Source organism: Lissotriton vulgaris, chromosome 9 (genome assembly GCF_964263255.1).
Source record: "Lissotriton vulgaris chromosome 9, aLisVul1.2, whole genome shotgun sequence".
NCBI classification, from domain to species: Eukaryota; Metazoa; Chordata; class Amphibia; order Caudata; family Salamandridae; genus Lissotriton; species Lissotriton vulgaris.
In genome coordinates this window covers 887,783,646-887,798,487 of record NC_141697.1, presented here as the reverse complement: position 1 = coordinate 887,798,487, position 14,842 = coordinate 887,783,646, and positions in this window count along the sequence as shown.

The following is a 14,842-nucleotide window of genomic DNA, read 5'->3' as shown; positions in this document are numbered from 1 at the left end:
ATTAATACAGAATGTGCATAATTAATAATACATATTTAATACATTAATAATGTATTGTTAATTCATTATTACTTAACACCCCACCCTATACCCCACAAACCTAGCAGTCCGCACCTAAAATATAACTAAAATAAATCAGTATTGCATAATGTACATAATTAATAATCAATTAAATAAACGATAATAATTCAATAATCAACAGTTAATTTATTATTAATAAACTACCCCCTACACCCCAACACACCCAGCAGCCTGCCTAAAATATAACTAAAATGCATAATTATTACACAATTTACCTAAGTATTAATACATTTCAATAAATAATAATACATTAATAATTAATTGTTAAGAGGTATTACTTAATAAACTTCCCACCCTATACTCCTACAAACCTAGCAACCTAAAATCTAACAAAAGTAAATCGGCATTACATAATGTACATAATTAATATCAATCAAGCACTTGATTAAAATTAATTGATTAATTAATTATTACTTAATTAACTTCCCACTCTGTCCCCATTCAAACCCAATAACCAGCTACAAAGCTAAAAACTACTATTAACAAATACATTAAACATTTGAAATCACTTTAAAATAAAAACTATATTTAACAAATATTAATACCACTTGTATAGTAACATAAAATTATTATATAAACTAAAACATATTAAAATAATTAAAAAGTAATATTTGTACAACTATATGAATGAAAACAATATTAAAAACAATGCATTCTTAACAACAGTAATTACATTCTTGACAATGGCATTTATGCATCACAATATTTTTTGTCACGATCTTTTATTCTGATATTTGTGCCTCCCAATATTTACAACTCAATTTTTAGTCCATACACCATATAACGCCACCCAACCATGGGACCGATTTATGAGGCAGTTTGCGGCGCTCTTGCACCACGCAACGTAGCTCTGAGTGCCTCCAAAAATCTGGAGTAATGCAATGCAGTGCAAATGGCTGCATTGCATTAATCTGCCATGGGAAGGCATTCCATGGGCGCTGCATGGGTGTTCCCATGCAACTCCCATGGTTTTTGACACATTCCAGGATTTACAAGAACTTGTAAATCAGGAAATTCGCCCAGATCTTGCACCTTCCCAGGGGAGGCGTGACAAGGAGAAATATCTGTATTCCTCTTTCAATGCAGCACACATAGAAAGAGGAATATGCTTCCCAGGATTGCTTTTGTGCTGGAAGGTGTCCCTTCCTGCACAAAAACAATCCTGCATTCTACGCAGGCACCCTTGCACCATGGTGAATGCATTAGTGCTAGGCAGCCCAAGAGCACCAGCGCAGGGGAAAGGACAGGAATGCGTTGTGTTGCCTTAGCTACATTGCATTACTGCTCTTTCTTTGTCACGCAGTGAAGCGCAGCAAGGTGACTTGCTGCGCTGCACTGCATGGCTTCCCCAGAAAGAGACCCTTATGTTTCTTTTTTTCATAGGTTGGACGATTATCAGCAATCAAAATTGACTTTGCCTATTTTTGCACTAGCATTTTTTTGTGTGTTGTGGTGGTAAAATCATGGCGTAAATGGTTTTCAACTGCAAAGATACTAAAGAGCATAGGCTTATGCATTAACAATCTATCCATGATGGTTTCCTGTCTAGGAGCTTAAGTCAAAAATGTCCAATCTAGTGCTGCTAATTTGATATATGTATTAAACTGAGGTGCCGCCCTATTTACTAGTAAGATTCCTCTAGGATTCACTGACTGTTCTTCGCACAATTCTCCATTCTATAAACCACCTACACTGTTTTTTCCTTTCATAGCCAGACTAACGATGAATCTTCTCAGACATTGAATATATCATATCCAAAACCTAGTACTGCTTCAATAACCCTGCTTGCAGAAATTCCAATTTACAGATGAATACCATGCTGTGGCCACATATAACTAACTAATGGTGGCACAATGTGTGCCCTAGGGGCATGTTAATTGGTAACATCATTCACCCTCCATTTTCGAGCTATTCATAGCAACCCAGATCAGTTCTTCTTTTGATTGCATTAAAAGGGCTATGCCAATCATCTATCAATTTATATTCTCAAATAGTCAAATATCTTACACTCCTTCTAGATGACCCCCACTTAATGTGCATGGTATATCTACATTTGATTTTCCAATAATACGTTTTGACATTTATCCCTACGCCATGTACATCAACGTACTCTGGAAGGCAATTTACCTACTGGGCAATGAACAAATTGTAGCATAGCATTGGTCTGTACCATATACGAATCCAGAAGAGAGCAAGTACACAGAATTCATTATCATCAGAAGAAAAAAGCTGTAGCTGAATTATAAAAGATATAAATTCAAAAGTCTTTAGGAAAACTAACTGTGCACACAATATAAAGATTGCCATGTAAAGCCTGGAGCACTTTCACAGAAGAATATTGCTAGCACACACATAACCTAAAATTAATCAAGATCCTAAATAGTTAGCAACAAAAAAATACATAGCGGGGCTAAAACACAAAGCAAATATACCATAAACAGACATTATAATAAATACTGTATTCCTGGTATTTAATCTATACCAGAACTTCTATACATTATTCCAGTTACTAGTGAGTGAAATTTAAATTTCTGTAGAATAATTTTGGGACTTTTACGCACTTTGCAGTATTCAAAGGTTGCAACATGTTTGTAAACTTCTCAATACTTGACTGTGGGTAAAAAGACTTGCAAGCAATGATTTTGCTCATGAATTGTTCAATGGGAACTTTTTATTTAAGAGATTTTTCCTAGGCAGAGTTGATTTTGCTCGGATTGTTTTTACAAAACTACTTTTTGGAAGCTTTTTTTACATAAACTTTTTAAAACTGGTAACCTTATTGAAGTTGGTAATGCTTTAAAAGTTTTGAACATGATTTAACATCATTTAGAGGAAAAACATAGCTGATTTTTGAGTGACTCTCAAATCAATTTAGATTTTAATATTTTCTAATGTTGATTTAATGTTGAATCCTCCCCAACTGAAGGTCTTTAAATCCCTGAGCCACCCTTTCCGATTTAGCAAATGGGCCAACTTACAATAAACAAGAGAATTAAAATCTCTCTAGCATCCAGGCACCAATAGTCTAAGGGCCTTATTATGAGTTGGCAGTCCTGCTGTCGGCACGCCACCATCGTGCATACAGAAGGACTGCCAAGCCTGCAGTGCACCCTCCCACCGGATTACATGTGTAATCGATAGTGAGTGGTTGGTGCTGCAGAGGTCTCAAAGCAGGGGTCTGTTAGGCTCACAGGAGAGCCTAACATGCAGACCACCACTGTAAGAGCGCCAACTGCACTTTCCTGTACCGTGTGGGATGCACCATGTCGTGTATGCCACACCGTGCGGCAACGGTGGTGCAATTCCAGGGGGGCACAACATGCATTCACCCCCCAGGAGTGACCGGGGTCCTGTTAAGGCCCCCTAAGTTGCCTCCCTGCCACCCTTTTTATGGCGGGCTCACCAACATGAAATGGACGGTGGACAGGCAACTCATAAAATGCTAGGCGGTGCCGCAGCAGCACCGGCAGCATTTTACTGCTAATGACCACTGTGCTACTGCGCAGGATCGTGGATTAGGATGGAGTCTGCAATCCTGTGGTGGTCCAGTGGCCACACTCAGAATACTGCTTGCGGGCCCGCAGTGGTGATGGTGATCGGACCGCCACTGTGGTAACAGTGGCCCTGTGGACCGCTGTACTCGTAATAAGGCCCTTACTAATGATTTCTACACTTTTTTCTCCACCTGTTAAGCAGACATATTCAAACTCCCTTGGCAAGTGACATTCTTCTAGCAAATAGAAATAAAGACACTAGCTAAAGAGGGAGGCATTTGAATAATAACTTGCTTTTATGGATTAATTTGTTTTTCGATAATAGAATAGTGCTAAATACCAGACCTCCTCCATTTGTAAGCACTGTGAATAACATGTTTTACTATTACTCAATTCAAGGATATTCAATTCAATAACCACAAGAGGATGGAAGGCTAAGTCTGTTTTGCAAGCATTTAAACTAATTACCTTCAGGCCGCTACAATTGTGAGCAGCTAACTCACTGAATCATATTCCCAGCTCCAGCCAAAAGTTATGCCAGTGCTTTTAGCTGTCACAAATACGAAACATCTGGGCAACCAGAGGATAGATTTGTTGAAGTTTCATTTAGAAAGTTTTATTTTTTTTCTTGAAAGACATACGCAATAATATGTATTGTGTGTATGCAGAATAAAGTGAAGATCACTGAGTTGGGAAAAAAGCAAATGTACACAATGGTGTGGTTCCTAAAAAAGAATTTGAGGATATTCAGCACCACAATTTCTTCACAGTATCAAAGGGAAATAAAATGTGACCGTCACTTTAATAATGTATATATTTTTATTTGAGGAATGGGGAAAACGAAATACAGTAATAATAAATATAATAGACAGTTTATGAGCTATGAAAATAGCTAGTTCAAATCCTAGTAATTTATTGTTGGGAGTTATTGCTAAGATTTCAGGACATCGTGTTTGAAATTAAAAACAGCCATATTACTAATCAAGGAATAATTGCTACACAAATTCCAAGTCGAAAGTGTAAAATTAACTTTAAATTCTTGCCTCTAGCTTTAGCTAATGTGGTATAATGCAGGCACAAATTATACGGATTTTGTTGGAATCAATTAACATAAATGCTATAGTTGACCTTGCAAAATAAATTATGTGGAACAAAAATTGTTTCCCCAATGTAACATTTGTGAAACCGGGGATCAAGTGGTGCTCAAAGTAATCTTGGTAAACACGGAAGCCTGAGACTTCGAAAGTAAGAAGAAAATGGAGACAAATATTGTTGGGTCAAGACACCAACTCCATAGACATGACAAAAGTATCATGTAGAGAGAGAGTTACAAACCCAGGTGGACCACAACCCAGGATCGATGGCGAGCTCTGACTCATTCAGTTCCTGTGACAGATGCCCGCGGCTGACACGGGGCATCCTGTAATCATGGACCCTGGACCTTGATCTACCAAAATCCCAGAGGTAGCGAAAGTGACATCGCCAACCCTCTGAAATCTGAAGACATCATAAACTCGATGCTTTTTTCACACCTGGGTCCTCAACAGCCTTCTATGTGTTGCTGACGAAACAGGGGAAGAGCAAAGATTATAAACTATTGAAAATAACAAGCATTGGTAGTGCCAATATGTCTATCTTTAAATGACTATTGTATGTTAATGGGAAGTATTACAAGTATATAGCATGGGAAAATATATGTATTTGTGTGGAAGCAAAGAACTGTAGAATAATATTGGTGTAGGTTAAAAGATCAAACAACAGTTCCACTGACAAGTCACACGTAAATATCCATGTAGGTTAATGACTGCCTCCTCCCATCTGTGTTGCCTCCATAAATAAATGACATGAATTATCTAGCTGTCTAAGACACTTTAATCTCATTCCAATACCATATGTATGCCCCTGAAAGTTCAAGCTTAGGAGGATGATTAAATAAACAAAATGATCTTAGCTGTGTGGAGAGAAAGCACTTTTTGTGGAAGCACACAATTTCATTTGTACTCCTGGCTCCCAACATGTGGGCAGAGGCGAAGCCCCTCTCTAGTGATGCTCACAGCACTGTCAAGCCAGACCATTAAATTGGCCCATAATGCCTCTTTATTTATGCTCTGTTCCAGTTTCTGCCTTAATGACCCCTGAGACCATTGGTACCAAGTTCTGTTCCAAAGGTACCAAGAGCAAGCCAGAGGTAGCAAATGCTACTCCTTGTGACCCTTAATTGGTGTCAATGTAGTAATTAGTAAGCTGCACATACACCCTCTGACTTATTGACAGGAGAAAAATGGTATGTTCAAAGGGGATATTCAGTGAAGAGAAAACCACAGTTCTCTTAACCAAGTTCGACATCACTAGCACTCACCAACAAAAAGCAAGCTAGAATCTAGCATTAATTAATGATGCACACTTTATTTTTAAGATTTATTGAGACATCATTCACTGGTTGGTCCGTTTAAGGCCAAGGCTAGTATACAGAAACTCATGAAAGCTGAGCTAAGTATATTAGTGACACAGATTTGCTTTGGCTCATTCCCAGATTTCAAATGAGCGGTGGGTGCACAGCCTGTAATTTTAACTGAGTTGCGTTATTAGTTAACTAACGTTCATGTGGTTTGGGTGCTCCTTAGAGTGACGCGTCCGTCCCTTCGCTTCCGTTTAATATTAAACATATGTCGTGCTACCAGCAGTTTGGGAGCCTCCTCTTCTAGGGCACACCTTGGGTTCCAATAATTGGACTCCACTCAGTTTTGCATCGTTAATTCATTTATTTCTTTGTTAGAAAATTATCGTTTTTGTCTTTATGTCGTAATTTTCCCTTCATAGTAACAAATTCGAATTTCTCCTCATTTTATATTTCGCTCCAAAGCATTTCGGGTGTAATTACCCTTCATCTGGGAGCTCTGTGAACACAAGGATATAGCATAGGTATATAGTATCAAAACATCATTTGATATGTACAATTCATCATCCCACTGTTCCGTGAAACCTAATCGTGCTCTTCTATCTAGTGAACCATGTGTAATGAATGTATAAACAAACACCCGCGGTGTGAGAAAACCTTAACCCAGTGAGTCGGTGAAAATGCTTACGTTTAGCTGGTCGTCTCGTGGATCTGGTGCGTAATCTGTAAAAAATGTACAGCATATAAGGGACTGCATTTATGTGCAGTCAGGCTATAACGTAACACGATTACAATAAACAACAAAAGTGAGAAGGGTCTAAGGGGGATACGAGATTAGAGACCTATAAACACCCTACCCCTATTTAACTAATGAGAACACACACAAGGGGTGCTAAAGGTCTGTAGTGGCTGAGAAGTGTTTGTTATGTACTAAATGGATAGATGTATAGACTGTGAGTGTGGGAGAGCAGAAAAAGAGTGAACCCATCAGCCCACCCATTGGCGGAACTTCATCATTTGGGGTTTAAGAATCGAAAATGATATCCACTAGGTGTCTCACCTTGAAGGAAATGTGAGGGCAACTACTAGTGTGTAATACACCAATAACGGAAAGCCAGATAGCAGTGTGTAAAGGGCTGTGGGAAGTGAAAAGAGTTGCAGTGTTCAAAAAAATATGTGCTAGTAAGAAAGTGATGAGATAAAATTGCCTAACATGGTGCCTAATAGTAAACTTTTATTCAAACGATCACCATGGTATCAAGATTAAAAGCAGAGTGTGAATGGATGAAAGCAAATATTACCATCCTTAGATGAATCAATTGGTCGACATGTTTCAGCCTACAAAGGCTTTCTTCAGGACCTACTACAACACTACTGCAACTGTGAAATTTCAGGGGAAAGGTATATAGATATATGTACCATGCCAGACCAATAACCTACCAGACACATGTGTGTATATTGGAAGGAGATGAAGTCATGGTATATAGAAACAATCCGCTCCTGAAACACAAAGACAGTATATAAAACAGGTACCAATATTGTAAGTACAGAAGTAACATATAGATGGTAATACATATAGCAGCAACAGAGTCATTGCTCGATAATTGTTAATTAATTAGTCACTCACCCAAATTTTGCTTGGGGGTGGCCTCACCTCGCCTGGCACTCGCTCAGGTCAATGAGGCCCGCTCTAATGAAAATGGAGAAAGGAGAAAAATACACCATAACATCTATTTGTGTTTGATGCCAAGCCATTTCCTTAACCTCCTGGTGTCATATAAAGGCATAAAGTGCAGAACAGCAGTACTCGCTGACCTAGTAAAACGATGTTGGAAAGGTTGTGTAAAGAAAGTCATTAGAATCTGAAAAGACGGCTTGCGTCTGTAGTTTTTAAGCAAACTAGTCCAATCCTTTGGCTCAATAGCCTATGTTATAATTATTGGATTGAACAACGAAGAGCGGAAGAGATGGTTAAATCCGCACATACATATATATAGAAAACAAATTGCAAAACAAGGTAGCTATGTTTCATTTCAGCTGGCTATAAAAGTAATGGCTATAAAAATATATGCCAGAGAAACAACATAGATTCCGACCTTTACAAAGTCACTCACAAGTTTGCAATCGCTTTGCTATATAAATAACAAGGCTGGAACTCTTGCACACTCACCTGTCCGTCGGTACCTCGAATCCCTACTGAGTCGAGGGGAAGGTAACTCGACGGACAGGGAGGTCTGAATAAGTATCGATTCTGCGGACCCAATAGGTAGCAGCAATTAAGTCGGGTCGGATTCGATACAGAAAGAAGCCTAACGCACATTCGTCTGTCGAAAAGCAGAGGGATGCGCGCGGGGGCTTCGGTGAAGGTGAATCGGCGTGATAGGGTAATAGCGTGTTTAGACAATAATGATTGGCGAAAACGCTGGCCAATAGTGTCGAGGGATGGGTATCATCCTCCAATGGAAACGCACCATCATCGTCACGTTTTTCGTGTGTTTGTTTATATTGTTGTACTCTGCCAAAGTCAGAATAACGAAAATAATCACAGAGTATAAGATAATGGTATTATTCAACCGAAGGTACGGGGCACTCCGTGAAGTTTAACACACATTCGCATGCCGAAAAGCAGAGCGATGCACGCGGGGGCTTCGGTAAAGATGAATCGGCGTGATAGGGTAATAGCGTGTTTAGACAATAATGATTGGCTAAAGCGCTGGCCAATAATGTCGAGGGATGAGTCTCATCCTCCAATGGAAACGCACCATCATCGTCACATGTGTTTGTTTATATTGCTTTTACTCTACCAAAGTCGGAATTACAAAAATAATGACAGAGTATATGATAATAGTATTATTCACCCGAAGGTACGGGGGCACTGCGCGAAGTTTGTTAAAACCACGCAAGACCAAATTCATGAACAGTACTATCAAATGAAAAACGACTGGTAGTAGGTTAACAGCGTTTGTAAACCCGCATTATAGGTTAAGGCGCAAGCTAATGTCAAAATGAATGTGTTACATATACGAAGCACAGTATTGTCAGTTCGTGTAAGACTCAGAACCTAGAAGGTTTGTCAGTACAGTAAGCCTGGACAACCATCAGAGTTATGGCTGTTATCCATCAAGAGCAACAAGAAGAAAAACTCCGACACTCTTCAAATTTGGATCCATGGGATCTCATCGTTTAACCCTCCTGTCACGCAATTGAGTTTAAAAATCCACTTTTGTTCTTTAACAAACAGATAGTGTGAGACATCACTAATGTGCTGGGGAATTAAGGGTTTTTCAATTACTACCCACTTCAAGTCATCAACATTGTGCTTCATAGTGAGAAAGTGGTTTGTCAAGCGTGTTGCCTGACGATTACGCCTGATGGTGCTCTTGTGTTCCAGTATCCTGAGCTTTACCTTTCTCGTGGTCATTCCTATGTAGCGAAGGGAACATGGACAGGAAATCATGTATATAACCCTTTCACTATTGCAATTAGTGTGATGTTTCAGAATCCAGGGGCGTGCTGTGCCAATGTCCACTGTTAGAGTTTTCTCAGTTTGAGGACACACAGAGCAGCAGCCACAGGGATAATGACCCTGAACTGATGGGAGATTCCATAGAGTGTTGGTAGACTCTTGTGGAAGCGTGCGCGGCCTGGTGTGTACCAAGCCATCACGTAGATTTTGACTCCGCTTGAAGGCAAACATTGGGCAGGGGATAGTCACTCCAGCAGTGTTTAAAATCTGCCAATTTTTACGGATTATATTTTGTACTTGTGTCGAAGCTGTGCTGAAGGTAGTTACAAAAGTTTGATTCTTCAAAAGAGGTTTCTTGAATGGAGGGGCAAGTAAGGCCTCACGGTGGTGGTTATTGGAGGCCCTCTTTCTTGGCTTGCGTATAATAGTACTGGGGTAGTTTTGTTTTCTCAACTTAATGGTCAGATCTTTTGATAGGTCTACGTAGTGACACATTTCTGTACAGTTGCTACGTACCCTAAGAAACTGGCCAAAAGGCAAGTTTTCCCGCAGGGAACGTGGATGGTGACTCTGGAATTGAAGCAACAAGTTTGTTGCCATGGGTTTTCGATAAAGTTTGCTGGCCAAGTGGCCATCTTTTGGAAAAATGAGTAAATCCAAAAAAGGGAGCTCTATCTTACTGTATTCATGGGTGAATTTAAGAAATTGGTTTTGGGCATTGAGCCAGCTCTGGAATGCAAGTACAGATGTTGTATCCCCGCACCATACCACCAGGATATCGTCGATATATCTTTTCCACAATATCATTTGTGTAGAAAAGGGGATATTGTGGTCAAATACCAACTGTGTCTCAAAACGGTGGACATAAAGATTCGCCAGACCGGGGGCGAAAACGCTCCCCATTGAGGTACCAGATGTTTGGAGGTATAGTGAGTCCTCAAACTGGAAGAAATTCTCGGTCATGGCTATCCTAGCCAGCTCCATAATAAAGTTGACTGGGTTATGCTTTCGAGGTTTAGGGTTTCTAGAAGGTCTCTTACTGTGAGCAAGTTTCTTCCTGAGGGATACAAGTATAGAGCGATTCCACATCGAAGCTGACCTGTAGGTCATTATCGATATTGAAATCAACCTCAGGCAAAAGACACAATACGTCCTTTGTGTCTTGAAGATAGGTGGGCATAGCACTCACCAAAGGTCTCAAGAAAAAATCGACAAAGGTGGAAAGAGGCTCCAATAAAGACTCAATTCCAGATATGATGGGTCGCCCAGGAGGTGGTCTAGTAGGTTTATGGATTTTGGGTAGGGCGTAGAAGTACGGAGTCACTGGATGGATGGTAATAATGATACCAGGAGGTTAAGGAAATGGGTTGGCATCAAACACAAATAGATGTTATGGTGTACTTTTCTCCTTTCTCCATTTTCATTAGAGCGGGCCTCATTGACCTGAGCGAGTGCCAGGCGAGGTGAGGCCACCCCCAAGCAAAATTTGGGTGAGTGACTAATTAATGAACAATTATCGAGCAATGACTCCGTGGCTGCTATATGTATTACCATCTATATGTTACTTCTGTACTTACAATATTGGTACCTGTTTGTATATACTGTCTTTGTGTTTCAGGAGCGGATTGTTTCTATATACCATGACTTCATCTCCTTCCAATATACACACATGTGTCTGGTAGGTTATTGGTCTGGCATGGTACGTATATCTATATACCTTTCCACTGAAATTTCACAGTTGCAGTAGTGTTGTAGTAGGTCCTGAAGAAAGCCTTTGTAGACTGAAACATGTCGACCAATTGATTCATCTAAGGATGGTAATATTTGCTTTCATCCATTCACACTCTGCTTTTAATCTTACCACCATGGTGACCGTTTGAATAAAAGTTTACTATTAGGCACCATGTTAGTCAATTTTATCTCATCACTTTCTTACTAGCACATATTTTTTTGAACACTGCAACTCTTTTCACTTCCCACAGCCCTTTACACACTGCTATATGGCTTTCCATTATTGGTGTATTACACACTAGTAGTTGTCCTCACATTTCCTTCAAGGTGAGACACCTCGTGGATACCATTTTGGATTCTTAAACCCCAAATGATGAAGTTCCGCCAATGGGTGGGCTGATGGGTTCACTCTTTTTCTGCTCTCCCACACTCACAGTCTATACATCTATCCATTTAGTACATAACAAACACTTCTCAGCCACTACAGACCTTTAGCACCCCTTGTGGGTATTCTCTATAACGTAACACGTACAGGCTGTGAAATATATAGAATGCTCTGCGGCATCTTGCCGACTTGCTTGAGAATTCTCTCCGAAGACCTTTAACTGTGGGTTCTGCAAATCGCCATGATCGCGGCTGGTTCTGGCTGTGTATCAGGGCATGCCCCTTAAGAAACGTAAATGACGGACTAAAATCGGAGTCAGTCAGTAAGGCTAAACGACGGACTAAAATTCCGCTTCTTGCGCTTTCGTGTGCAGTAGTCTTATAAATAAAGTTAGACTTACCAATATCGAAAAAAAGTTAGGCTTACCAATATCGAAAAAAAGTTAGACTTACCAATATCGGAAAAAACAGTGTGAATAAAAGTGCTGCTAATGTGCGGTTGTAACGGACATTTGGGTGTGTGTAAAACCTAGCTAGGTGAAATTCCCCCCGCACTTATTAACAGATGCATCTCAACCCCTAAAGGGTTGATTACATAATGGATTACAGTTACAGATAGCAGGCATATTCCACCCTATCGTTCAGTCCGAACGGCTTCATCGAGTTAAGCCTGTAAATCCAGGTGTTTTCCCTTTGTAGCATGAATTTGGTGTTATCTCTTCCTTCCTTTCTAGTAACAGTCTCCAATATTACAAACTTTAGTTGAGAAATGTGGTGTTGATGATCATTGAAACGTACTGCAATGGATGATTTTTCGTTTTTTGTTCTCATGTTGGACTTATGTTCATTATTACGAGTCTTAATTTTCCTCTCGGTTTTGCCAACATATACTTGGCCACATGGGCATTTGATCATGTAAATAACATTCATGGTATCGCACGTGGCTTTAACTTTCAGCTTAATGTTAAATCCTTTCATAGGGTGGGTTATCACATTTCCATTCATCACATTGTTACAGTTACTGCAATTAGCACATGGGCGAGTGCCCTTGTATTCCTGTGATTCTTCCGTTTCCTTCATCAGTATTTCTCTGATGTTTTTATTCCTTCGTATAGGCGAAGAGGGGTGGATCCTTAAAGATTGAGTTAAAATCTGGTTCCATAGTAAGAATAGGCCAATGCCTAAGGATGATCCTTTTGAAGTTAGAGCTAAAGTGGAATATGTTGATACTAACACCATCCTGGTGTCTTCACGTCTTTCTGTTCTCTTCAGTAGATTCTCCCTAGGGACCTTCGCCACCCGATCCTGGGTTTGTTCTATCAGGGTTCTGGGATATCCTCTTTTGGCGAATCTATCACCCATCTCTTTAACTCGGATCGTTGCTTGATTTTCATTAGATACTATTCGTTTGGCTCGTACCATTTGTGAGTATGGTAAAAACCTTTTTAGTGAAGGTTGATGGAAACTTGAAAAGTGAAGGGTGTTGTTTCTGTCAGTCTGTTTGTGGAATAAATCAGTTTCAATGCCAGTAGGTGTCAATGTGATCTGTACATCCAAAAAGGTAATCTGTTTGTCTTGAATGTCCCATGTGAATTGGATGCGTTCATTTTTCTCATTTAATTTTTCTAGAGCTGTCTGTAACTTATCTCTGGTGTTGTTCCATACGATGAATACTTTGTCTATGTAACGTACCATCATTTCAATGTTATTCATCCATTCTGAGTCTGCATAAATATTGTCTTTCTTCATATTGCTTCATATAGATATTAGCATATGTGGGTGCTGCGCAATTACCCATAGAAGTCCCCGAGAGTTGCTGGTACCATGTCTGATTGTACTCAAAATAACTGTGATACAGTGTATATAGGAACAGTTCCATGAGGAATTTCTGCATAGCTAGTTCAATGTCTGAGTTCAATATCGCTGTTTCCATCGCTACTATACCTCCGGCATGTGGGATAGAGGTGTATAACGCTCGCACATCCGTCGTGCATAATAGTAACTCCTTGGTGTCGTCCAACTTCAAGATGCCGCAGAGCATTCTATATATTTCACAGCCTGTACGTGTTACGTTATAGCCTGACTGCACATAAATGCAGTCCCTTATACGCTATACATTTTTTACAGATTACGCACCAGATGCACGAGACGACCAGCTAAATGTAAGCGTATTCACCGACCCCCGACTCACTGGGTTAGGGTTTTCTCACACCGCGGGTGTTTTTTATACATTCATTACACATGGTTCATTCCCAGATTTGCCATTATTAGTAGACCTGGGAATGTGTCAAAATGCTACGCCTCTCCAGGTGAGGCATAACAAAGTGAAATATCTTTATTTCTCCTCATTTTCTTCCCACTTTCTATGTGTGCTGCATTCTGCAGCACCCATAAAGAGAGGAAAGTGCTTCTCAGTATTGTTTCTGTGAAGGAAGGGATACCTTCCTGCACAAAACAATCCTGCCTATAACTCAGGCACTGTTGTACCATGACGTAAGGGTGCCTGCATTGGGGCTAGGCAGCCAAAAGTGCTCCAGCTCTAGGAAAGGACAGGATGCAGCACAGCAAGGAGGCTTGGTGTGTTGTGCTGCGTGAGAAAATGGGCCTAAGAGTCTATTAAGGATCACCCATCCCCCTACTTTCACAACTGCATCAATCAAAAGATGGGGCGATAGCAGTGAGGAGCTGCATATCGCTCTTTTTAAAAATAGGGACGATGACAGAGGTGGACCAGGACTTCGATGGGCCTATTCTCACTCCTGTATTGATGCTGTGAGCCTGGATTGGGGCCATAAACCATCAGGGCCTATAGCCTTGTTTCTTCAAAGGGTCAAAATTTCCCTAATCACCTCTTGTATATCCACTGACGAGGTAGAAACACCCCATAGACTTGCTATTCACCTGTTCAATGCTGTTGGGATCAAGAACAATGTGTAAAGACCTTTGATCTCTCCAGCCTAAAACAGAAGGACCATCTATGGCGATGTATAATTTACAAAATGCTGTACGATGTTTGAATTCAAAAATCAAAGAACGAAAACCCAACATTTCTATAGTGTTACCAGTAAAGCTTTCAGTAAGAATGTCACTGGGCTCTAAATGAGGACCCAACTCACTCACCAATTCTTTCTCCCAAACTTTTTTGTTGACAATAGTGTAGGGAGACCCAGAGTCGGCAGCAACCTGTACAGGAATACCACCAAATTTCACAATACATAAAGGTTTGCTTCTCTCATCCTCCCCAACAACTAAAACAATATTACATTGTGCACTTGTAGAAGAATTGGG